The 26,429-nt window shown below is 39.7% G+C and overlaps 1 long non-coding RNA gene across 1 annotated transcript; it reads left to right on the top strand.

Annotated features, from left to right (window-relative positions):
- Positions 1-216: 216 nt before the first annotated feature.
- LOC133266959 (uncharacterized) lies at positions 217-23,313 on the top strand. The gene is made up of 4 exons (XR_009742587.1): positions 217-500; positions 3,736-3,845; positions 20,577-20,620; positions 22,750-23,313. It is a non-coding gene; the product is annotated as an uncharacterized LOC133266959 (long non-coding RNA).
- Positions 23,314-26,429: the final 3,116 nt, after the last annotated feature.

Raw genomic sequence — 26,429 nt, 5'->3', positions numbered from 1 at the left:
GCCAATTAATTTCAGGGGTGCAAAAGGCAAGCAGTGTGGTGGGTGATCATTGACTTTTTGACAGTACATGTTTTGGTATGGGGGAATGTTTATTAAGCAATGTTAACTTGACCTAAGACTGACTTTGATCTCCAGCAGGAAGACCTATCTAATGATTAAACCATGGAATTAGGCTCTTAGAACCATAGTTAATAAAAGCCTTGTGTGTTTATAACTGGGATGCTGCAATTCTTCATTCTAGAAACATGCTGACCACATGAAATCCAGGGACTGAGGGGGATGATTTAAAGCCATTCACTGAGCAAAGAGCTGCTTTCAGCCAGCCCAAAAAAAAGGATTAGTACAAGAGTGAAGGCTGGACTCTGACCTCCTTAGAGGCTAGGTGCCTGAGGGAGGCATATGAGGTGACACACAGCAGGGCAAGATTCATTGAACCAGAAGGGGAGGTGTTAAGGAAGCTGACTCCACTTTTCTCAGCTATGGTACACAGCTGAGAGCAGGTAAGTCCTGCTTTTAGAGGGCTGTTTTCCCCTGGGCAATCACAGAAGAGAAGAGTAGGAATGACCCCGAGAAACCAGGACCTGGGGATCTCCACCCCACTGGGGCTGTGATTTAGAAAATGGACTGGGGCCCAGGAAGGGCAGGTTGTATTAGGAAGAGAAGGGAAAAGGAGGGTCATCACACAGAAGATTGAGTTGAAAGGATGGGAGCACATGTTGATGGCTCTTTTTCTCTCCCCAGTGTGTAATATAAGTCTGTAAACCTTACAGAAGCCATCCTCCTGCAGTGGCATGATAGGACTACCAGAAATGCTTAGTGCTTGCCCAACCCTAGAGAAAAGAAGTACTGTTAGAGCATGGTGTTCAATGTGTTCTAATGAACCTTTAAAAAGCTTTCTGTAGGCAAATATACAGTCTTTAACATAGCAGAAATAGTTACAGAAAGCCAAAAAGGGATCTTTAGAGTTTAACAAAACTAGCTTAAGAATATGCAAATTTGGTGATTTTTTTTTTTACCATGGATTTAAAAATAGCTGAATAACCAGAATAACCTTACCATTTGCAGGGTGCTGTTGCATAATGATTTTGGTGCCACCACCAAATTTTAGAGACTGAAGCCTAGCTATTTGAAGACATTTAGATACCTACTCCTATGAGTGTTGGGGGAGCTTGGGGTAAGATTCAACTGTCTAAGCACAGGTGGATGCTTAGATGGTACCCAAAACCAGGCAGACATGACATGGTACCTGCAGGAATCTTGTACTCTGCTTGAGAGGCGGGTGAGGAGGACACTCTGTGGGTAACGATGGCTCTGGGAATTCATGTGAGTCACCCAAATCACTTTCTAGGTCTTTGGGGAATGCGTTTGCTGTAGGTGCAGAGATGCCCACGCTGGCTCTATCTGAATGTTGCACTGAGCACCCTGCTTCGTCTCTTGCTGTGGACTTCTGTACTACACAGGTTTTTTTTGGAAAGACGGCCACAGTGGCAAGGTTCAGGGTCCAAATTGACAACTTTCCAAGGGAGGAACATTTTTATTCTGATCTGTGAAACCTAAGTGAAGACTTGGGTCCTAAAACTGTATTTTATTATGTGTTGGTAAGGCACGGCAAAAATTTTCAATGCTTTATTAAAGGTTTTTAATATGGATGATTGCATATATCCCAGCCAAAATCTTCTCCATCCTACATAGGTATTTATCTCAGCTAGCAGATTTTGTTTGCTCAGATCCAAATTAGAAAGCATTTAAAGCAGATAGCACATCTCTAAAAATATACTGAATTTACAATGAAGCTTTAACATTCTCTTGCTAAATTTCACACATCTCATTTGATTTCTGAAGAAAAAAGGTAAACACAGAAATTTTCTTCACCAGTCCTCATGCATTGCTTGCAACAATAAAAAATGTGTATTTCTCATATTACCACTCTGTGTTTCCAGTAGAGAACAAATGGCCATTCCCTTTACAGAAAAAGAAGTCAAATTCCTCACTGTGGTTTGTACCATTTTTTTTTCTCTTAATTGGTAATGTAAGCTCCTATGCAAATTGAATGGCTGCTGTTCAGACTCAGTTGAATATAACAGGGGAGGATGGGACGAAATTACTTCTGTCTATCTTAACAGGACTTTTTATTAAAATTTTCCTTGCACGGATCCAAATCTTTCCAGGATAAATTATCACTTTAGCCATGTTCACATTCTTGTTAATGTATTTTCACTGCAGTGCAAAAGGTTAGGGTAATGGGAAGAGATGAAGGCAGAATGGTTACAGTGAAAACCAATTGCTGCCTGTATTTAGATAATTTTCCTTCCAAGTGACAGTCCATTAAGTCTCTAAATTGTTTTATTTGCTACTTAAGAAAGCTTTGCTTAGTCTTTGGGTGTCAGGAACTAATGAAAGAAGCCTTAGAAGAAGAAAAGTAAAAGTAGAAATAATATGACATGCAGAGCTTGTCTACTTTGTGGAAAAGTGAGACAGTGCATCATAAAAGGTATTTTTTTACAGAGATTTTAGATATTTATTTCTCCCTTAATTTTAGAAAGTAATAGTTTCAAAATTCAGGCTTAGAAAAATGTCCTAATTTTTTATTACTTAAAAAAAATAAAATTCTACATTAAATATGTTGGGTATCTTAGTACAATTCAATTTTTTTTTTTTTTTATACTGAACAGAATATAAAAAGGTTTTCAGTTTTGGTATCATACAGGTCTACCCTGATTTGTGTCACACAATCCAATATAAATAATGTTTTGAAATACTCAGTTATCCAAAATTCATAAGGACTTCTGTAAATCAGTTTATACGACACCTCCTCTTCTCCACCCCTGTTCTTCTTTGCTTGATATGGCCTCTGTGTTGCTAGCTCTTCTCCATCTCAAAGCTATTCCAGCTACAGTGGCTTACTGCAAATACACTAGATCTAATTGGAAAGACAACAGGAATTACCACAACCATCTGATATGCCTCTCCTGAGTTATGTGCTCATAACCGAATGTTATCAACACTCATCAGTTGAGGAGTTAAAACTGTCATTATGCTTTTACGTTTCAGTACATTATGCTCTCATATTTGTGTATATTTTTCCATATATTTGCAGTGCTGTCCCACTTGGGAAGAAATATAACTTTTTCTACTTCTATGGAGTATTAAAATGTTTAACGAGAGAGCACAAAATGCCCAAGTAAGTGCATTGGTTTTTTGACATTTCACACATAGGTCAGGCTTTCAGAAAGCGCTAAGAAGATACTCTGGGAAAAAATGGACCCTGATCTATCCACAACAGGTTTAAACTAACAAGAGAAGAAAAGAAGACTGTGTGGTCTAATGTCTGTACTTGGGAGTATGAAAGATTTCCAATAAAGAAAATACAGGGTACCAATATGATATCAGAAAATACATGCACCAAGTTTTAAACAGAATTCTTAATGAACTGCAAAAGAAAGAGTATACAAAATATCTGTCAAAGGCTGCAGAAAAAACTTTGTTATTATGCTGAAGAAAAAAAACCAAACAACAAAACTTGTTTTTTATAACTGAATGGGAAAGTTTTAGCTTTGTTTGCAGTTCTAGAAATATTTCATATCAAATTTATATGAGAATTTAAGTTATAGCAATCCTTTTTAAAAGAGCCTGGCCCTAAACATTTAACAAGTCAGTAAAGTAGTTAGTTGTTAGAAAAAGCTATTTTCCTCATATTTAACACAGCATTCCATTTGGTGTATGCACTATATGTAGGGCTGCTTTTCTCTCCTGGGATGTGTGATGTTTCTTATTGTCTGTCAAGGCAGAACTTGTGGATCTTGTGTACTGGTCTAACAAGGCATTAGCAAGGAAGCTTATTTCACGTAACAAATACCATTGTGAAATATATATTTTACTTGATCTGTCATGACATTTGAAGCTATGGATTTTAATGAAGTACCACAAATCAACAAAGTAAGTAGATGCAAAAAATGGGCTCTTGCCTTGTTTCTTTTTGTCTCTTTTATTTCATTTGTATTTGCAATATGAGTCAATTAAAGCTATGCTGACTGAAACACATGAATTTACCTGTTTGTAGACCCAAGCTGAATGCTGAGCTGGCGTTTGAGTTTTACAACTGGTACTTCAATAGTCATTGCATTTTAATATAGAATTTAAGCAGCATGTAAAAAATTGCACAGAAACAAAACAAGACCAGCCTAGAAACTTTGGGTATGACCTCCGGAGGACTTCTGGTCCAGCCTTGCAGCTCAAGCAGGGACACCTGAAGACATCTGCCAGCCATGTCCATGGCTTTTGGATATCTCCCAGGTTGGAAACTCCACAACTTCATTGGGCAACCTGTGCCAATGCTTGGTCACTCTCTCAGTAGAAAAGTGTTTCTTGAAACTGTGTTTCAGTGTGTGTGCCCATTGCCTCTTGTCATGTCACCAAGCACCACTGAAAAGAGCCTGTCTCTGTCCTCTTTGCACCCTCCTCACAGGTATTTGTACACATTGATAAGACCATCTCTTCTCCAGGCTGAGCAGTCCCAGCTCTCTCCACCTTTTCTCACAAGAAAGATGCTCCATTCCCTTCACCACCTTTGTAGTCCGTCACTGGACTCTCTCCAGTATGTCCATCTCTCTCTTGTACTGGGGAGCCCAGAAATGGACTCAGCACTCAGGCTGTGGTCTTACCGGTGCTCATCACTTTGGTACAGACTTTGATAGGCAGCAATCCTGGCAGTCTGTCCTTTTACCATAAAGATTGTTTGGTGTTGTCATTTTGAGGATTAGTAATGCCCAAGTGCTCAGCTAAAAGGTGGGAGTCAAAAACAAAGGGGTTGTAAGTTTCAGCACTGACAAAATCCTTGTTTCCTTTGTTGTGCTTACAAGGGCTTTTTCTATAGATTGAAGTTATTATTCTGGTCAGTCTGAGCAGCCTGATGTTCAAGAGATTTTTCAACACATTTTTACAAGTTGGATTCTCTATAGGCTCACAGTGGAGTAGTCTGAACTACTTATTCTTTTTTCCTTTTAAGTATCAAGCAACAATTAGATAATGCTGTGTCCCATTATTTTCCTAACCTATATAGCCTACATAATCTGCATGAGCTCTTTTATATTTTGCTATGTGAAGCAATTTTGCAAACTATGAAACCCAAGATACTGCAGACATAGTCAAATCCATTTCCACAGAAGAAAGCAGTATTACTTAAATGGATTTTAAAATTCATTGCTGAATTTGGAAGCAGAATTTGTGACATGGCATCCCCAAGTTGCCCTCTCACCAGAAAATACTGGGTGGAATCATCAGTAGAGAACATTTGCTATCACCATGTCCTGGGTTCAGCAGTAGCAGTCATTTTTCTCCTTCTTGGTAGCTGGTGCAGCGCTGTGTTTTCACTTCCAGCCTGGGAACAGTGCTGGTGATACCGATGTTTTCGGTTGTTGTTAAGTGATGTTTACCCTGACCAAGGACTTTGTGAGCCTCATGCTCTGCCAGGGAGGAGGGGAAGCCAGGAAGAAGCAGAGACGGGGCACCTGACCCAGGCTAGCCAAAGAGGTATTCCATACCACAGCACGCCATGCCCGGGGTGGGGGGTAACGGACGGACATGGGTTTCATGGTGGGACTCGTTTCTTGGCAGGTGGTATTGTTTTCTCTTCCCATGTTATTTTCTCTTATCACTGTTGTCGGTGGTGGCGGTGTTGATTTGTGTTGTACATTGGTTGCTGGACTGTTCTTGTCTCAACCCGTGGGAGTTGCACTAGTTAGATCCTCCTCCCCATCCCTCTGGGAGCAGGGAAGGGGAGAGCCCGGGGCTGGGGGAGGGGGGACTCAATTGCTCTCAGCCCAGCGCCACTCTCTGGGAGTGAGTGAACAAGCTGTCTGGCTAGGGTTTAAACCATGACATACCAGATTCCCAATGCTCCACACTTCTGCTATATTTCTGTTGTTTCAGAGTTTGGAGTATTTAATAGGATCACCATGACCTAGGGTGGTGCCCCACAGATTCAGTCTCCTATAAGAGAAGGACCCAGCCCACTGTTCTGCTTTGGCACAAGGATGGCTGCTGAGAGGCTGCATTGGGTGGATGTCACATTCTCCTGAGTGGACACAGCCTTTGGGATGAAATCTCATGGGACTCACAGCCACTGAACACCGGAGTTTGCTGTGTACCTGGCCCCTAGCCCCACTCCACCATCCTGCTCATTTGGCTGAGGATGCTGCTCACAATAATGAGAGTTGGACCTAAATGATCTTAAGGTCCTTTCCAACCCTAACCATTCTATGACACAGTGGTTTATCAGCTTTTGTAGTTAAGCCCACAGAGATGCTGGCTGTGTTGGGACCCTTTACTCCACACCACCCCACCCGCCCACCCCCACCCCCCCCCCCCCCCAAGGACAGTTATGGAAAATTGGTTCTGGAAATCATATGGCAAAATGAAGTGACCAAATTGCTACCTACACTTACATTTATGTAGCACCAGACTGGAGGTTACAACACTTGCTGCCACCCCAGTGAGCAGCCAGCCTTGCTAAGTATTCCACATGCTGCTTTCTCACACCATCAGAAGTGAAGAGCATTTGCAAAAAGAATTTTATGCTGAGATGAAATAATCCTTTTGAAATATTCTTTTTTTCTTTTTTAATAGCAATTTTATTTTTTCCTAGGAAAAGGCAACCGTACAATATAACCCCACTATTCACAATGCAAGGAGCATGGAGCATTTCCTGCGTTAAAGCAGTGCAACAGTCTCTAGACATATCTAGGACTAAAAAAAATAAAATTTAATATCAGCCCTGTAAATATAACTATATTTATCTTAACAATAACCTCTTCTTTGTGACATGCCATTTTCCTTTACCTTCTTGCAACTTCAAGAAAGCTTTAGAAAACATGGTTTTGAAATATCTCCGTGTGTGGAGCTTATTAAATTAGTCTGTTTCTTCCAGTATATAAAAAAGAAAAAGAATAAATAGATTAAACCTCAAGTCATTTCATGGTCTGAAAAGAGTGTCAATAAAAATGAAATAACGTTTGTACAGTTTAGTAAGGTGGGTTAACCTTTTGAAGAACACAGCAAATGTTTTGTGGGAAAAGAAATTACATTCACATGTCCTTTTGGCTTCACAGAGGTAGTTTTTTAATATAACATGAAAGAGCTGCAAATACATGTATTGAATGGCAAGTATGCTGATGGTTGCCCTGTGGCAGGTTTAAGAAAGGCGACAGGCAGAGCACACAGCAGAACTGCCTGAGAGATCGGTTGCCGTGTCAGTTTTGACATCTGTTTTGGAAGAATTTTGTCTGTCTCTAAAGCAGTGTGATCCTCAGTGTACAGTCGCTTTGGAAGTGTTAGCTAGTCCATGTTGTGCTGAGCACACTGATGCTTTGAAGTGTCAAAAGCTGCTCAAGATATTTTAGCAATATATAAGCCCATTTCCTTTGACGGAAGATTCAAGACAAGGCTGTGGGAGAGTGAAATTTCTTCTGGAAGATTACACTCATTGCTATATTAAGTGGCGGAAAATCTTCCAGTCACTCTAGCCTTTGAAAATTATGATCTACAGCCTGAGTCAGTGTGCTCATATTCTTCCCCTGACTGGGTGGTTGAGGCTCAGGAAGTGTCTCCATTAAAACCAAATGACTGTGGCTGCAAAGAAAAGGAAGGCTCTGGGGTTGAAAAAACCCAGAAATGTCTCTAGCCAAGATGAGGAAGCCAGGGAAACGTGGTACAACATGAAGAACTCTGCACAATTTAATCATTTTTCTGTACACATTTGTTCTGTTCCCTGTAATAGCTTATTGTAATCTAAAAAAAAAAAATTGTTAATTATGAATGTATTTTTTTCCATTCTGTTAATTTGAGAGACTTTTACAATTAGAATTCATAAACCAAACTCATTTAATGTTCAGAAAGACAGAATTGCCGCTAATTAGAGATAACAGTAAATCAAAGGCATAAAACAATCACATGCTGTACTGAATATGATTACAGCAGCCAATATGTTGAATACTGTGAGATATATTGTCTGTTGTTGATGGGAAAATATGCTGTGTCTTCTCTGATAATGCAGTTTCTCCCCCTTGCTCAGGTAGCCTTTATCCATTTTTCAAAATACTGTCATCCTTCAGATTAGTTGCGGGCAACAAGGCTTTTCATAGTTTGACTCTAATTCCCCATTATGATATAGCACTTCACCTAAGGCATTGCATTGCAAGCAATAGTGAAGATTTACTTTCTACCAGTAAATGATACACAGGCACCAGAGCCAATCTTTCTATTGACATTGTCTATTTAAACAGCTATGGATGGTCCATCAACTCCCTGTGCTAACAGAGAACAGACAGCTCTCATCATTATTTTTCTTCCCAGTTTTCTTCATCCTCCAATTTTGTTTCACTTACTGAAGATTATAGCAGGCCACAATGGAGCAGAGCTGGTTAATAAGCAAGGCATAAAACAAATTAATTATTTAAGTTTGGAAACATGCTAACTCAATCAATTTGAGAGGAAGTTTTAGGTACTGAGTTAACTGATTAACATCCAAACTTGTGCATGTCTCTAAAGAGTCATTTCAGTAATACTCAGCTCCCCTGTCTTGAAAGGAAGAGACACATATTTTCTTGGCATCAGAGTAGATGCCAATTTAAATCTGCTAGCTGAATTCAAGCTCCCTTTCAAGAAAATCTCAGGATATATGAATACATACTCAATAAGACAAAACCTCAAAGTCTGTTGTTAAAACAGTGATGACACTGACAGTGACTGGACTGAACTTACCCCAGGGAATACACTATTAACCTCAAAGCCCGAGCTTTGAGAGAGTAATCTCACTTTACTCCATGTAAATTAAATGAGGATGTGGAGAGTTGTATAAGAAGCAGTCAACAGGGTCTAATTTTGCCTCAAGAATGACCCTCATTTATGAGGCTGTGCATATACACTTGAACCAGCATAACATGAATAGTCACACTGAAGTGTGAATGTTTGGAGAGTCAGTGACCTTTGTATTTCAGACCATTGCACAGAAATAAAAGAACAAGGATGCAGCTCCTCTCCTGGAGGACTTAGAAATGTTTTAGTATATTTTGGCTGCTGGCAGATGATAGCTAAGCTAGAATGATAACATAGTCTTCAAATGTTTTTCTTTGTAGATAGTTTATCTGCCCAGCTCTCTGTACCTAAGTCAATGCAAAAGTCAAAGGTATGCTAAAGACATGCAATTCCTCCTGTTTCAAGGAATATGTTTGTTCCATTTTAAGAAGTAAAGCTACCTTTATTCTCACTTATGCTGGACTCAGGTCTTATTCTGAAATTACCAGAGTGTGACAAAAGAGTGTAAAACTTTCTCTTGCCAGTTTTGCTCACTTTCAGGGCTCCTTGAGTGGTCAGAAGGCATTAGAAACCTATTGTTCATGAAACTCAGGCTTAGTATATGTAAGTAATAGCACAGAGGAATATTAGAAATCTTAAAAATTTAATAGATCAGTCAAAAAAAAAAGCTGAGCTTAATTAGTTAATCGTTAATTAGATTTGGATATATCACACATCTCCCAGATCAAGCACCTTGTAATTAAAAATTAGTTTACAGATTTCAGTTTTCCCTATATGAAAGAGTCATCCATTTTATTTTTATCTCCAATTGTTCTTGGCAATCCATGTCAATCTGGGAATGCTCGGGATTTTGCTCCAAAACTCTCCAGTAAGTGACCTCATTAAAAATAGAGTAGTATAGCATAAAGTGGCAGAAAATGGTTGCAGCTTCCAAAACACTAAATTTCCCAATGCAACCAAATATTTTGGTAACTGGGGCAAACGCAGATATAGGTGGAGAGTCTCTGCTACTTAGAGACATAGAAGTGTTATGATTTAAGCTCTGTTTTCTTCTAGATTATTCTGGTTTAGGCTGTCATTTGATTGCAGTGAAGATCCTGCTAGGACTGTTTTTCTGAAATGAATCTTTAAAATCCATGAGAATAAGTTGGTACAGCTTATTATTTTGTAGATGAAGCCTTATTTTTGTAGCTACTTTTAATCATTGTGATATTCGTTTCATGTATTCAGAAATATGCGCATCACCATTTGTATGAGAGGTACCAGGTTACTTCTGTTTAGAGAAAAAAACAAAAAAAAACAGTGATGATTTCATTCACGTTTCTCAGCATGTGTGACTCAGAGCTAGAAACATTGCTATAAATAACATGAAAAAAATTAGATTGTTATTAAAAGCTAAGGGCTAATTTTTCCTTCGGAAAGACTCGCTAACCTACCAGCATCCCTAGTCTTCTGTTGCTCAGAGCACCAACATATTACATATTCGATGTAAGCTGCTCAGAAATCATGATGTTGGGACAGCATTTAAAAGTTAAGATTTCCTTTTGCATTTTGTATCCAGTAAAGAAAGAGCAGGACAGATTGTTTCATTTTACTTCTATGACCTAGGGTACCTTCCTATATTTTTATAGTTTTGAAGGAAAGGATTTTTTTAAAGGAACATAATAAAAGCTTTTGTGAAAAATGTATGCTTGCATCTTTAAACAGAAATGCCTACAATTCTGATTATGTGAAGTCATTAAAGGAGTATTTTCTATTTTTTTTCTGGGACAGTCCTTTTGGCATCATCTCATTCAGCATTTCCCATTATAGCCAATGATTCCATTATGTCAGAGCAACAGCCTGGAGCGCCTTTGAAAAGGAGGTTTCCCTGGGCTTTGGGACTGTTCTTGCTGTAAGGAGATGATGATTTCATTAAGTGAGATGGAGTAATGTCTTGGTCCTAAAAACCCAATGCAGGCTTGCTGTCATGTGCAATAGCAATTACGAGGAAAGCAGAGGTGCCTTGCTGCCCACCAGGAAGCACATGGCTTCTTCCGTACTCCACCCTGGTATTCCAAGCTGGAAGCTGAAGGGGATGAAGATGCCAGCCCATGTGCATTTGACTGTGTGCTTGCTCCAACACCTCACATTGAATGGACAGCCTGGAGGCTTACATGATGATTATCCAACACCCAGCACATATTTTTGGTCAGTGCAGTGCTTGGCCTGCAGAAGCGCTGGTCCTCTGGTCACAAGGTCAACCTTGGCTGGCTTCTGGCAACCCACAAAGTCACTGCCTCCCCACCTCCTCCCCAGCAGGGCAGGGAGGGATGGATTAGTACAAGGTGTGATGAATCCAGCGGAGCAGCAGGTTTTCTCCTTGGTTGCATTTCTTTCATTTTCTGGCTTTCATTCAGGCCTACCACTTGATTAAAATTAATCCAGTCAAAAAATGGTCTTAATGTTAATTCAGATAAAAACTGAGTTGAGGCCTCAGAGTATTTCCATGAAGTTCATTCACAGTAATTTCTCTTTCCTTGTTTTGTTTTTTTAATAGGACTATCTCATGATGCACCCACCTTGCCTTCACACAGAGCAGTAATCCTTTTTTAGTCAAGGCAACAACTATCCCCATGGGTCCTCTTACTCCACATGAGATTCCACAGGGCATGGACTTGCTTTGAAAAAATGAGTTTAAGAATCAGCGTACTTTTACAGTGCCTATTGCTGATCAAGAATGGCAAGATGAAATCCTCGTAGGTGTCAGACAGAAAGAGACAGCATATACATTTGGTGTTTCTAAAACGAGAGAATGAGTGCACCACTTAGGCTATCTGCCTTCTGATCACCTGTATGCTTTCCTACCCCTCCTCCCCTGTCTCAGCAGCTGAATGAGTAAGGAACTTTTGAGGCAGTAAAGGAGGGAGGGAAGAAAGAAAGAAAGAAGACTTGGACTGTGGTGAGATTGGTGTTCCACCACCTGACTGCCAAAACTAGTGGCCCACAGAATCCACACTCCTCCCTTATGATTTGTTGGGGAAAAAAACAATCTGTTCACCTTGCTGAAGAGAGTATACCTTCATCTTCAGCATTGGCAGATTTCCAGTTCCTGAGGCTTGGCTTAGAGACTCATGGTAGAGTGTAAACATGCCAGGTGGAGCAGAAGAAAGGCTGGGTCCAGGGAAAGGGAGGTGTATGCTGTCCCTATCCAAACACACAGACAGTTTTTAGGAACAAATGTGCCTTGGAAAGGTATTGACATTTTCATGGAGGGTCTCAGGGGAGGTAGAGCCACAGCTGCTGTGCTGGGTGAGGGCCTGTCTGGGTTGCATTTGCTTCGCCACCTGTCGCAAACGGAAATCATATTGTCTATTGTAGAACCAATGATGGACTTTAACAGCAAGCAAATAAGCAAGGGCACGGCTGCAGCTCTGCTGGCTCTATTTTGACTGACTGTAGCTCCATGAAGAGAATGGGCAGGGCAGAATACAGGACCTAAGCCCTGGTAAGAGACTTTTCAGCATAACAGATGAGAAAATTCACATATTTACACACACAGATCAAGAACAAGAAAGCAAATAAATAAATAAAGACTCTACTTTCATTCTTTTCTGCTAGCAAAGAGATATATCTGAACTCCAGTTTTAGTTCAGAGGATTGCAGTTTATTTCTAGACACTGAAATTTATACAGAAACCAACATTTTTTTTCTGTCTAAATAAAGTATGGGAGAAAAAGCTGTAAGGCATACGGTAGCCTTAGAAATCTTATATGCATGTTACAGCAAAGACTGGAAAAAACAGCTACTAATGGCTAACATGGTGCTGAATAATCCATTCTGTTACCATGATAGCCACACTGGTACCTTGAAAGAAATTATGCTTGTGTGAATGCAGCATGATAAATGACAAAAATAGCCTTGGATCCTCGAAGACCCTGGGAAAGAACTAATCAATCATGTTCTGTTTCATTCTTTTTAAACAACAATTGTTGCTGATAACAGGTAAGTAAATAGAATTTATTCTCCCAGTGGAGGAAAGCTGAATTAGCTGTTTGATGATAAGCTTCCATACTGGGAGCAAATTGACTGTTTGCAGATTCAGGCTTGAAGGTATGTGTTTTGTCAGAGGTATTCTTTCTGATGAAAAGCCACATTTGGTTTTAAAGGCTGTCCAGCTGATGATGTTCACCCAGCAGGGATTTGCAGCCTACATTTTGATGCCTCACTCCCTTATATACATGGTTTGGCAGCACTGGTGCTTTCCATTCAGCCAGGCATTCCCCGCCCAAGAACCCAGGATAAAGTTTCACAAATGTGGGAGTCAAACCCTTCTAAGTCTAATGCTATAGACACTGGAAAAAACCTTCTGCAAGCTTCCATCTGTTCGACCCAGGGAAACAGGGCTTGGGTGCTCACACCCAGGTGACTGATCGACTGAGTAGCTGCAAGCGCGAGTGCGAGCATGAGAGCTAGTGTGAGCTTGGGGTGCCTGTCTCTTGGCCCATGTACTTGTCACTGGCCAGATTTGACAATTGGCCCAAAGTTCTGCATTATCCAGGTCCTGCAAGTTTCATAAAAATAAACAGTAATATAGGTCAAAAGACCATCTTAGGGCTTCCTCTGAGGGGACTGCTGCTATTTAGTTTCAACTCTTACTATATTTAGAGGCCAGAAAAAGTAAATAATGCCTGATTTGTACAGAAAAAAAAAAAAAAAAGAAATAAAGCAGAGATGAGACAGTTTGCAAATTCAGAAATCCCTGTAGGAACTGTCACTATAAGAATTTTATGAATGATTAGTTACTCATCAAGTCATTCCTCCCTTCTGCTTCTCCTTAGATAGTTCCCTTGTTAACCTGCTACAGCTCAATAAATACATTTAATTACTGTGGAGCAAAATAAAATGCCTGCTACAGAAATGTACTTTACAAGAGCAGCAAAAATTGTGAATACTCATTGCCCTGTGTGCGTAATCAGGCAAAGGTCTCGTGGATGAAATATTACATGACCACTTAATTAAAGACTGTCTCACAGTGAGCACACACAGGGGGAGTGTACTGAGTCCCTGCTAATTCTGGATGCTTTTCTTTAAATTCTGAATACTTTGGTCTGCAGCCTTTTCTTTCTTTCTCTTTCTTTCTTTCTTTCTTTATTTCTCTCTTTTCTTTTCTTTTTTTCCTTCCTTTCTTCCTTCCTTTCTTTTTCTCTTTGTTTTTTCTTCTTTTCTTTTCTTTTCTTTTCTTTTCTTTTCTTTCTTTTCTTTTTCTTTCTTTTCTTTCTTTCTTTTTCTTTCTTTTTCCTTTCTTTCTTTCTTTCTTTTTTCTTCTTCCTTCCTTCCTTCCCTCCTTCCTTTCTTCCTTCCTTCCTTTCCTTCCTTCCTTCTTTTCTTTTTTCTTTTTCTTTTCTTTTCTTTTTTCTTTTCTTTTCTTTTCTTTTCTTTTCTCTTTTCTTTTTTCTTTTCTTTTCTTCTTTTTTCTTTTCTTTTCTTTTCTTTTCTTTTTTCTTTTCTTTTCTTTTCTTTTCTTTTCTTTTTTTCTTTACATAAAGGCTCATTTGAAGTTGGTCTGAAGGGCTTAATGATTTCTTCAAAAAACAGGCAAGCATCATTTGAACTTCAGCAGCAGTGTTGTTTATTGACATAACTACTGCATAAATCTCTGCTTCCTGATCGCTTTTGCTGCTGGAGCAGTGGGGGGTTGTGCTGGACTGCAAGCCAGCTGTTTGGAAATGAGAGAAGGTGAGATTCACACATTGTTATTGGATTTCTTAGATATTGACTGACAGCAGAAGAGTGAAGATGCTCCTGGGATCAGACTGACTTCCTGGAGGGCAGAACACCCCAGTGGCTACAGACGGTCTGTCTCTGAGTTCTCTTTTCACTTCCCTTTACTCTTACCATGTTATTTAGTCTTTTATCTCCATCCATCTCCACCATGCATCCTTGCATCCCACTGTTTATCCCATATGCACTTATTCTGCCTCTCCACTCCTACTCTAGCCCTCTTCTCCCATGAACAGGTCCTCCCTGAGCAATGCCACCTCTTCAATAGCTTGCACTTGCATACAACCACACCTGGCCGTGCAGTAAGCTGGCAGCAGGCAACACTTCAGAAGACAAGCTGCCCTCCTGAAAGTTCTGACAAGGATATCCGTACTGAAGTTGTTCATTTATTATGTGAACTGAAGAAACTGTTAATGAGGCCAGGCACCTGCTCAAAGAAAATTAAGAAGAGAATCATAGAATCGCAGAATGATTGGGGCTGGAAGGGACTTCTGGAGATCACCTAGTCCAACCCCCCCGCTAAAGCAGGCTCCCCTAGAACAGGTTATACAGGATTGCATCCAGTTAGACTTTTATTATCTTCAGGGGAGGAGACTCCACAACCTCTCTGGGCAGCCTGTTCCAGTGCTCTGCCACTTTCAGAGTAAAGAATTTTTCCCATATTTAGATGGAACTTCCTGTATTTCTGTTTGTGCTCACTGTACCTTATCCTGTTGCTGGGCACCACTCAAAAGAGTCTAGCCCTGGACTCTTGAAGCTGTCTTTGAGATATTTGTTTGTGTGCATTGATAAGATCCCCTCTCAATTGTCTCTTCTCTAGGGTAAAAAGGCCCAGCTCCCTCAGCTTTTCCTCATAGGACAGATGTTCCAGTGCTCTAAACACCTTGACAGCCCTCCGCCGGACCCTCTCCAGTAGTTGCTTGTCTTTCTGTACTGAGGAGCCCAGGATTTGACGCAGTACTCCAGATGCAGCCTCACCATGGCAGAGCAGAGCAGGAGGATAACTGTTCTCAACCTGCTGGCCACGCTCTTCCTGATGCATCCCAGGATACTATGGGCCTTCTTGGCCACAAGAGCACATGTTTAACTTCTTGTCTGCCAGGACCCCCATGTCCTCCTCCGCAAAGTTCTTTCCAGCAGGTCAACCCCTAACCTTTGCTGGGCTGTGGTGTTCCTCTCCCTAGGTGCAGCACCATGCACTTGTCTTTGTTGAACTTTGCTATGTTCCTCTCCACCCAACTCTCTAGCTTGTCCAGGTCTCACTGAATGGCAGCATAGCATTCTGGTGTATCAGCCACTCCACACAGTTTTGCATCCTCAGCAAACTTGTTGAGGGTACATTCTGTCCCTTCATCCAGGTCATTGATGAATAAATTGATAAAGACTGGAAACAGTACTGACCACTGGGGAACACTGCTACCTTCAAGCCTCCAGCTAGACCCTGTGTTGCTGATCACAACTCTCTGAGCTCTGCCATTCAGCCATTCTCAATCTGCCTCACTGCCCAGTCATCTAACTCGCACTTCCTGAGATTACCCTACAAGGAAGTTATAGGAGACAGTGTCAAAAGCCCTGCTGAAGTCAATATAGGTAACATCCACTGCTCTCTGCTCATTTACCCAGCCAGTCATTCCATCAGAGAAGTCTATCAGATTGGTCAAGCATGATTTCCTCTAGGTGAATCCATGTTGATTACTCCTGATAACCTTCTTTTCCTCCACATGCTTAGAAATGACATCCAGGGTGAGCTGTTCCATCACCTTTCTAGAGACAGAGGCTGACTGGGCTGCAGTTTCTTGGGCCATCATTCTTGCCCTTTATGAAGACTGGAGTGACACTGGCTTTCCTCCAGTCCTCAAGCACCTCTCCCATTCTCCATGACTATGAGAATAATCCTATTTCTTAAAATGGACAGGACAGTAGATTCTTTCCTCATCCCATCCACCAAAGCTGTTCGGCTGCAAAAACGTTGCAGGGAAAAAATGTCAGCTAGCAGAAAGCATTTCTTCACGTGGATTGCTTCCCTGCAAATACTATAAAAGGCAGCAAAACTTGCCATTAGATGGAGACAGTCTGTGTCATGGTGGGTGTTCCTCTCCATTCTGCGTGCTATAGCAAATCTTCACAACAAGGAGACAAATGTCTTGAAGAGATAATAATGGAAGCATTTACTCTGCTCCTTCTGCAATCTTTTGCAAAGAAAATGTTTTCTACTCAAATGTCCAGTGTACCTTCTAAGACATTTAGATAACCTACCTTCCCTTGAAACTATGGTAGGTGTCATGGCCATATTTGCAGACTACTATTTGCAGAGGTAATGAGTTGCGGGCCAATCTCACTAGAGAAGCTCTAAGCTTGGCTGAAAGCAAGCCTTTTGTGATTCCCATTCTCACAAAGCCACATAATGGTAGAGAACTGTGATCCAAAAGCTAAGCTTTCATTAAAGCCAAAATAAAACTCATATATAAATAGAATATGAACCAGGTCATTCTTGCCAATCAGAATTTGCAGACAGTCTGAAATAATAGCTCTGGGCAATATATAAACTGTTCCTATTCTTCTCAATGTGGTGCTAACTAGGAAATCTAATTATCACAATTTAAATGTCAGTATCATTAAATATTTTGCTACTGAATACTCTAACAGAAACATCCAGCTAACGTACTCTTATTACATTCTCAAAACACCTCCCAGATTTTTCAGTGTGTGCCAGATGTGCCATGTGACCTCTGCCCAGTCATCAAACTCTCTAGATTCCTCCCCAAAATCCCTAGGCTACAAGGTAATTCAGCATTGTCAGTCTAACAGGCTGGGACACACCTTGAAAATAAACAATTTGGGAGAAGATAAATAAAATTTAGTTAAAACATGCTTTGCAGGTAACATTTAATTCAATATAATACTGATTCTAATATCCATTTTTATATGCAGTTCGATACAGTAACATATTCATGATTGCATTTATCTGGATCTGCCATGACATTTCAGACAGTTTCCTTCCAGGTTTTTTAGGAGCTGGTAAAAAAGATGTTGGCTAACAAAATAATGCAACACATAAAAGTAAATTTTTATCAGAAAGAAATAGCAGACATTTGCGGCAAGTTTCTCAGTACAAACGCCTTTCACTTATTGTTGCATATGCTGTGCCAGGGGCTGTATTTCACCTTCAGCAAATGACTGTTAAAAACTAGCAAATGAGCTCCTGATTTATTTCACCATCCAACCAAAGAGTGTTGCTGTTTTTTTTTTCCCATTGAAGCTCAGAGGCTTTTCTTGAAACACTTGAATCAATTCTTTGCTTCAAATAAAAAATGAGTTTTTAGGCTTACTTGTGATCAGAAGTAATAATAAATTATATCCTTTCAGGTACTGATATATATATTGAAAATTGCATTGAATAATCTTCCAGAACGCAGTCTGACATGGAGGACTCTAGTAACCAAAGACCTGCTTCTTATTTTTATCTTTGATGTCAGTTGTTGTCCATAGGCAAAGCCATGAAGAAAGCCTGAAGAATAAGTTGCGTTACTTATTATTATGCAACTTAAGTAAAGGCAAGCTTAAGAATATGAGATGGGCAGCTAGAGAATAAACTAACAAACAGAAGGCCTGATGTCCATCAAAAGACAAGCAGAAGTTAACAGATAGGCGGAAAAAATGTTGTGGGTAGGGGCATAGGAAGAGTAGGAATGTATAATAAAGATACATGGCACGAACAGAGCTCATGGAGCATTCAATGACCTAGAGGGTGTGTCTCAGGATTGAATAAAAATAGCAATCACAAAATAGACACTCTATGTATGAAATAAAAAAAAAAAAAAAAAAAAAGAAGTGTAAGAGACAGGTTTATGTAAAAATGCCATTGTATCACTGAGCTGCTGAATAGTTGGATTCCCCTGCAGTCTCTGTGGCTGGTAATGCACAACATGGGGCTTTCTGTTTGCTGCAGTGCCCAAAGGGTGGCCTATGCACAGCAGGTCCTGTGCCAACACAAGTCTTGCAGCTGGGGTAAGGTCAGCTCCCAGATGGCTCCTGAACATGCCAGTGGACAGTGGGTGAACAGTTCTATCCATGACACTAGCAGACCTCAGCCCCAGACACCTCTGATGTTAACAGTGGTCAATAGGAGAGGCAGATCTAGAAGGATGAGCCAAAGCTGTTTAAGGAAGGGCACAGACACCTAACTGGATGCTGGCACAGAAAGGTGACCAAATTCAGAACTGCAGCTCTAAGAATGTGCAGTGTGCCCATCCCCATGGAGCCACCAGAGAGCATTGCAAGTTATCACATCTATAAAAAAAAAAAAAAAGATATCTTATAAAATTTATCTTTAAAAATCATGGGTTTGAGGTAAGACTTAAGGAACTCCAGGAGCTCCAGGAGCTTCAGGAGCTAGAGTTATGGCACTGAAGACCTCAGAAAGACTGTATCTGAATTCCTGATGACAAAACACATTTAATGTTACTGTCACTGTGCATGCTACAGAAGTAGGGGCAGTCAATGGCACTTTGAGACTGATTCTCCGGTGTCTCTTGCATCAGATGTATAAACATCTGCCCCAGGAACTACACAGATGGTACAAACTGAGCAACTATATCCACAAACTATGGCTTTATTTCCAGATGTGCAGGTGAGATCCATCTTACAAAAATGTCTCCCTGATGATGTCATCTTGGACAGGAAGACAAATGAGGGCTTTTTGTGTCAAGGCAGAAGTACTTACCACAGTCTGTTTCTTATTTAGATTATATCACTGCTGTCAAAATCAAACTGAATACTTTGCAGTTTTAGATCAGGAAACACAAGTTTCTTCTCAGAATCATCTCTAGGTGAGATTAAAATTCAAACTGTATTTCCCTTTAAAATGGAGGCCAGTACAGTCTGTGTAGTTGTGCCAAACTTTTCCCGCTTGCCAATTTGTTTGAAACAGGGAAAGCATAGTTTGGACGAGTACTCACTGTGCACTCAAAATAGATCCTAGTTGTGCTTTTGGAAACAACTAATCAATGAGCACTTTAATACAGAGACTTTATTTCCCATCAGTGTCATCCCTCCATATAGCTGGCATACTGCACTTCAAAACTTCTCTCATTAGGTACTCCACAGAGGCCCTTTATTCACTCAGGCTTATCAGCTCAAAACGCACTTGTCTTGTTTTACTGTCTCTTAACTGAAAAGTACAGTGTGGGCTACTGCTTGTTTTAGACTGCTTCCAAGGGCTAATTGAGAGCTCTTTGGATGCACCTTTGCCATCACTTTTGGAATGATAAGTCAGTGAAAAAAAATGGTTTTTGATAGCCAGGCCACAGAGACCAAAGATCCTGAAGTCTGCCAGCTTGGTGAGGAGCCATATAAGAGCAATTCAGATGGAGGACAGCATTGGGTTTGTAATGGTATTTTGTTCTTGCTCTGTCTTCTCATCTCTTTCCAGTCTGCTAGTGCTCAGAGCAGTGAGTGTGTGTGGTCTCTCTGCAGCCATCCAGAAGGAGAGAATTAGTGGTCTTCTTCATGACATGATTAAAGAAAAAAACAGGCTTGTAAAATAAATACAAATTTACTGGGATATGAACATTGTCACTGGGAATAAAAACAAAACTCGAATTTTAAATTAGTTTTTAAAAATCTACTCCTCCATAGATGAAAAAAAAGACCAGAAAATTGACCAGATATTCTGTAGAGGGTCAGATCTGTTTCGCATAAGTTTCTTAAGGCTCTCCGGGGAAGAAAAGTCCCCGGAGGTGAGGGGAATCTTAGCTCCCAAAACAAGTCTGTGGCAGGGCTTGGAGGTATCTGTGAGTCTCACAAGATGGTGCTGGCTGGGAATAGAGTATTTCCAAGTAAGCAGTGCTTTATTGTGTGCCATGCTGCAAATACTTTTGCTGTTCTGATCTTACCAGACTGTAAACCATTCTCTTTTCTACTCCTGGGGGATCTCGCAAAGGAGAATTATAAACAAACAAACTAAACCGTTCTCTTTGTTCCTGTGTCCTCTGATTCTTCAGTGAAGTTCTCCTTTGAAGAAGATGCCTGAACTGCACCTGAATGGGTAAGCTGAGCTGAATAAATACATTTTGATGATTTGGAATTTCAGAAGTCCACAGAAGCATAAAGTACATTGCTATAGATCCACCAAGCATTTGAAAACTATATTCAAGGCTCTCAGTGCTGCTGATATTTGACCTATCATAAAAGTAATATATTTGGCATCATCCTTTCCAGAAAGAAAACAAGCTAATGGCTTATTATTTGATAAGTGTTTTCAATGGAAACATTCCTCATTCTCGAATAATGTTTTCATCCATAAAAAGTATCAAATCAATGGGAGAGGTCTTTGCTAAAGTGAAAAAAAAAGCATCTTTTTGAAAAGTCCTTTGCTTAGCTTAAATAGCTTGCATAAGCAATATGATGATGTGTCTACTTTCAAAACTATTTTCATTGAAAGTATAAGAAAACTTTAAACAAGAAAGTATTTGTTACTTGGTTTTGCTCTAATACAGTATTTCTTCCTGCAAATGATCTGTTAATTGAAAAACACAAAATGAATGTGCTTTTTCTTCCACCTGTGTATGTCGTAATTTTGCTTTATTCAGCAACTTTGAAAGGTATTTCTTTTATTGCTCAATTTTCTTTCTTTCCAATTGAATGCAAAATACACACTTAAAAAAAAATTGCTTAGTTGTAGAAATTAGAGGAGTTAGGGTGGTTACCGAAAGGAGTGAAAAATGCTGGCCAGAAAGCTCCTGATGCATACTTACCCCTCTTAGGTACCAGCCTGGAAGCTAAAGCCACTCTGAGATAATTGTAGGCAGCTCTAGAATTACCCCCAGGCCAAGAGGACTCCAAAGTGCAGTGCAACGGGGCCATTTGCAAGAGTTCGATTGATTGAGGTAGACTTCAGTAAAGGTAAATGCAAATGACTGCAAAGATGAGCTGTTTCAATGACTGTTAGACTTGGAAGCAAGTTTGAGCGTCAAAACCCTTGTGTTTGTGTTTACCATCAGTACAAATGTTCACTGGAGGAAATTTTTATAGATCCATCATTCTTCACTAAATATTGCAAACAACTGATAGAAAGCAATTTTAGAAAAATCAGTAGCATCATTTGCAACAGCTTGTTAACATAAGGAACAGGAACCTATCAGGTAGCTCACAGTATTTACTTAAACTGCTAATAAAGAGAATTCAGATGTATTTTCTTCATTTTATAAATTCATTTTTGTTTAATAACTGTGTTATTTTATTATATGTTTTATAAGGTGGAATTAGTCTAAACTAGTGGGAATGGCCTTATTTCTATTTAGAAAAAAAATAAGATTGGTAAGAACCAATCACAGTTGCCATCCTGGTAAGACTTACTCAGATGCACTGTTTGCTTATTAACCAGAGAAGACAGTTTTCTATTTTGCTGGAAGCACACACTGTGTTAGGAAACATTCCTTATCTCTCTATGTCCAAAATATTTATGTGGGAACCTAGAAACATTCCTACCTGTTACACTCATGCAGGAGATGGCTTGAAGTCTGCAGAATGCATTTGGTTGTGCCAAGTAGTTCCTCCAACTCTTAAATCTGAAAGGGTTTTATCCAAACCAAACTGCAGACATCCAAACTCATGTCTCACAGCCTAGAGGTTTTAGAATTTTCCACAGGATTAATTATTTATTGGGACCTTGCTTGGGCCTGGGGTGCAGTAAGGGAAATTGCATTTGAGTCTGACAGCATGATATCCTCTCTCAAGTCTGAGCTTGGCCATCAGTATCTGTATCAGCTGCATCAGCCAGTCACAGACTGGAACAAAATTTGAAATACATTTTAGGAGCAATTGCTGATGGTTTCCTGCCTATAAGCAAGATAAAACATTATATATACAGTCCCAAGGAACCTTTTTCTTTCTAGAATGGTAAAATTTTCTAGATCAAAATACAGTTGAAATGAGGAGTAGATAAAAATGGATAGTAAACTATCCTAGTTTATCACATTGTCTTTTGATAGCATTTGCTATAGTTAAGTTTGTAGGACTGAGGTTATAAATCTAGGATTTTAATTACAGAATTCTGAAGTTAAGAATATTGAGTATATGCTGTCAAATATTTAATTTTGAGTCATTCGCCCCCTGTTAATAGATGGAATGATTTTGCCAATGAATGCTATTGATTTTTTTTTTCCCATTTCACAGGTCAGTCAAAAGTACTTTCATTTTTTGAAAAAAAAACATTTCTGCAACAACAAAATCTATTTGAGAGTTGAACTTGTACTGTTACTTCTACAGCATCCTTGTTACTTCATGGTAAAGTTAAAGTTCCACCAAATTTACTCCCTGTAATAGTGACTTACTTTACAAAGTAATGAATAAAACATTATGCAATTCCTACAAACATCTGGTTTCAATGTAGAATGTCTTAATTCAATAGAAATTGAAAGTTTCCACATAAGACTTGGGAAAAGGTATCCTATTTAGGATGGAGCAATCCATAGTATCACAAATCCATCTTCATTGTGAGAAAAAGTTCCTCAAGACTGTCGTGCTGATTGAACTGTATCTTAGCCTTTATCTTTCGTCACAATAAAATTTGGTAGTCGATATACATTAGCTGTTTTCCTTCTGTCTTATTATAAATCTGAATTAAAATCTCAAATCCTGCTCCAGTATCCTGCTTTATTGTAGCCATGAAATTTAGCCAATAATGTTCTAATTCAGGGAAGCACTTAATGGTTACATTTAAAAGTAATTTTGTTCTTTTAGATGTTTTACCAAGCATGATGCTAGAGGACTAAAGCTGCATACAATGTTATCAAAAGAATGTAAAACATTTAAAATCAGTTTTGTAAATAACATAAGAATGCTAATTTTTCTCTTATTCTCAAGCTAAAAGGTCATGGCGTAAATGCTAAGCGACAAGTTTGACTGCAAGATTAATTTTGAAGGCACAGTACATCCTCTGAACTCGCACAGCCACAGGCTTATCAGAGAAATGGTAACACATAAAACACATGGTTGACCTTCTTTCCAAACTGCTGAGCACACTTTTAAGGCTTTATATTTTACTGCATGGGTGTGAGGCTCTGTTCTCTGCTGGGGCAGATCATGGGGGCCCCACTGAAATCAGTACCATACACCCCTTCACACTACCCACGACCCTAGTGTACATCATGTATGGCATAGTATTGGCAGGCCTACTTGAAAGCAGCTCAGAAAGATTTTTAGCGTCTAAATTTGTTTCTGAAAAACAGACTGATAAAATGAGTCTTAACCACTGCAAGCAAGACAGCCTGCTGGATTACATGTGTAAGGTACAGCATAGTGGGACAAAATGCTATGAATAATTCACAGAAAAAGTTGTGGCTCTCACTAAAATAAAAAAAAATATGGAAATATATATTCATTTTTCTTCTTTAAAGACTTTATATATTCTTTAGTCTTTATACAAGTAACACTTCAAAGTTGGAATACATGAGAATCTTCCTGCTTTGTTAATATCCCAGGTTACAACCCTGCTGCTCTTTATATGCTCTTACCAGTTGCCTCACTAAAGTGATGACCATAAGTGGTGACTTCCAGTCTCACTCATAAAACACACACTATTTACAGGTAGGGTTTTGCAGTGTGGTTAGATTTTTTTAAGTGAGTCTCCACATTAATGTTGAAGCCAGAAATGATAAGTAAAGCTAATAGCTGTCTTCTGTTAGGCCAAGTTTGAAAAGTGGACAGTCTGTATCCTTTGCTTTCAGATTCACTGTCTTTCCAGCAAATTTGAAAAATTATAGTCTCAGTTTTGAAAAGCTTTTTTCATCCACTCATGTGATTGAGAAAGATGCTGCTGGTGTCAAAGAAGAACTGGACTTAGATGCATCCATTCTGCCACTTCTACAGTTGTGTGCATTTGAGTTTAGTGTGTGGAGTTAATAAATTGTACGAAAGTAGTCAAATATGTCAGCATATTTGTAGTTATTGAGCCTAATTGATGCTATTCTGTATTCCTTGTTACCTATTGTTTACAGAATCTACTTCATTCTTCAGTTCATTTGAAGTCTTTTGGTTTTTTTAAGTAGGGCCTTCATGAATGTTAACAATCCCTTTTTTCCTGTAATAACTAAGAAGCCGATTTGAGGTCCCGTTTTAATCATTAGTTTTGATCCCTTTATTTAAAATTGAAAATTAAATTATAAAAAAAAAAGAAAAAAGATTCCACATTGATACTCTTCCAAGACAAACATTCACTCACTAAGGAATTACTATCATCTGTCAGTCACCAGTGTGAAGGGGATGGACTGATTTTCTGGATTTTTTTTAACAATAAATGTGACACTTGCTTTTGTGAAAAATATTCAGCTGTTAGGAAGACTAACCCTTCCTCTCCAGAAGAATTTGTGGGCTTATCAGGGAGAATAGTATGGTCTGAAAGTACATATAAGTCTATTAAACAATCCTGCTTCAAGCATTTTTTTATTTTTTAAATATCACATGCCCTGCAGATTATTGATCTTAAGCATATGCAATGGTCCTTTTGTAATCAATCCGTGAGCCATGCTGTAAAACCACATACAAGAACGTAAAGGGTAGTAATAGTAACCATCACAGCAAAAGTAAATGTCATAAAGGAATGACATAGTCAAAATAAAAAGGCTGTCAGGAAGCACCTTAATAAATCTTCTGATCCTCTGAATGTTTTCAGCTCACTTGTCATCTTTATTTTCTCCACTATAAAAGCCTAAGCTTTAAAAGAAGAGAGCAAAAAGGCAGCGTGAGCATGCTCTGCTCAATGCTTTCTTAGGCTTGTGGCAGGTCACATGGAAATAAAAGCAGCCTTACCTACAGCTGGACCTGGTTCTCCATGTCCATTCTAGACCATCTATGTCAGCAGATGCAGTGCCTGTCTGGCCAGAGACAGGACTGGCCTGTTCTCTGAGGACCACCCAGCTGAACATGTGGCCGGGAACACAAGTGGGAAAGCGCAGGCTGGGCAGAGTGGGGCAAGCCCCATAAATCACAGTGCCTGCCTTAGCACCAGCTCTGATTGCCAGCCCATCTACGCAAACCATAACAAATGAGTCCCAAAGGCAGCCCTAGCAGTGGACATTTCCAGCAGCAGAGTGCACAAGCCCTCACAACAGGGAGTTTGCCCTGCACAATGCAAGGCTAAAAGCAGGTACTGTCCCTGCAGCTCAGCTCTTTCATGGGAAACCCATCCCAGGACAAGGAGCTGGAGGTCCTGCATCGTGTTTCAAGCACACACTGCTGCATCAGGTACAGCTGCTACAGCAAAATGCAGTTATAAGTCCCCACATTGTCAAAAAAGAAGTAAAATGAGAGAGAAGTCAAAACAAGGGAATCTGCAACTTGAAAATTATCATAAGATGATTGCAACCTGTAGGCCCATCCCATCTCATCAGGGGTATCTAAATCCTTCTCTCCTCCCCTCTCCCTACTTATTAAGGCTTAAATGCCATCTCCGAGGGCTATGCACAGTTCCCACCTCAGCTCTTGCCACAAGCTTACCTCCTCTTCCACAGATCAGGTGCAAGAGAAAACAAAAGCCATGCTGTGCTTTGGCCATCTGAGTCTTTAGCATTGCAACAGGGTAGCGAGAGGCAGACACCAATAGAGGATATGTAAAATAAATATTCCAAATCAGTATTAATCTGTCTTTAACACTGAGGCACCTGTTCATTCAAAGGATTAAGGCATACATTTCTTTCCTCCTGCATTGTAGACTTTAGTGTGTGTTGTTGGCACAGAAATTTGGGCTAAAATTTTCACCTTCAAATAGGAGCTATTTCTGTTGTGTCAGTGAAAAAGCCCAGATTACATACAGCTCAGGCTACAGAAGCACAGTTTCCACTGTCAAATTAAAGAAG

The sequence above is a fragment of the Pezoporus flaviventris genome, unplaced genomic scaffold (assembly GCF_033815535.1).
Source record: "Pezoporus flaviventris isolate CSIRO_AGI_PZ_B2104156 unplaced genomic scaffold, CSIRO_AGI_Pfla_v1 ptg000007l, whole genome shotgun sequence".
In the NCBI taxonomy this organism is placed as follows: domain Eukaryota; kingdom Metazoa; phylum Chordata; class Aves; order Psittaciformes; family Psittacidae; genus Pezoporus; species Pezoporus flaviventris.
Note: the sequence above shows the minus strand (reverse complement) of the source record. Positions and strands in the feature narration are given on the sequence as shown.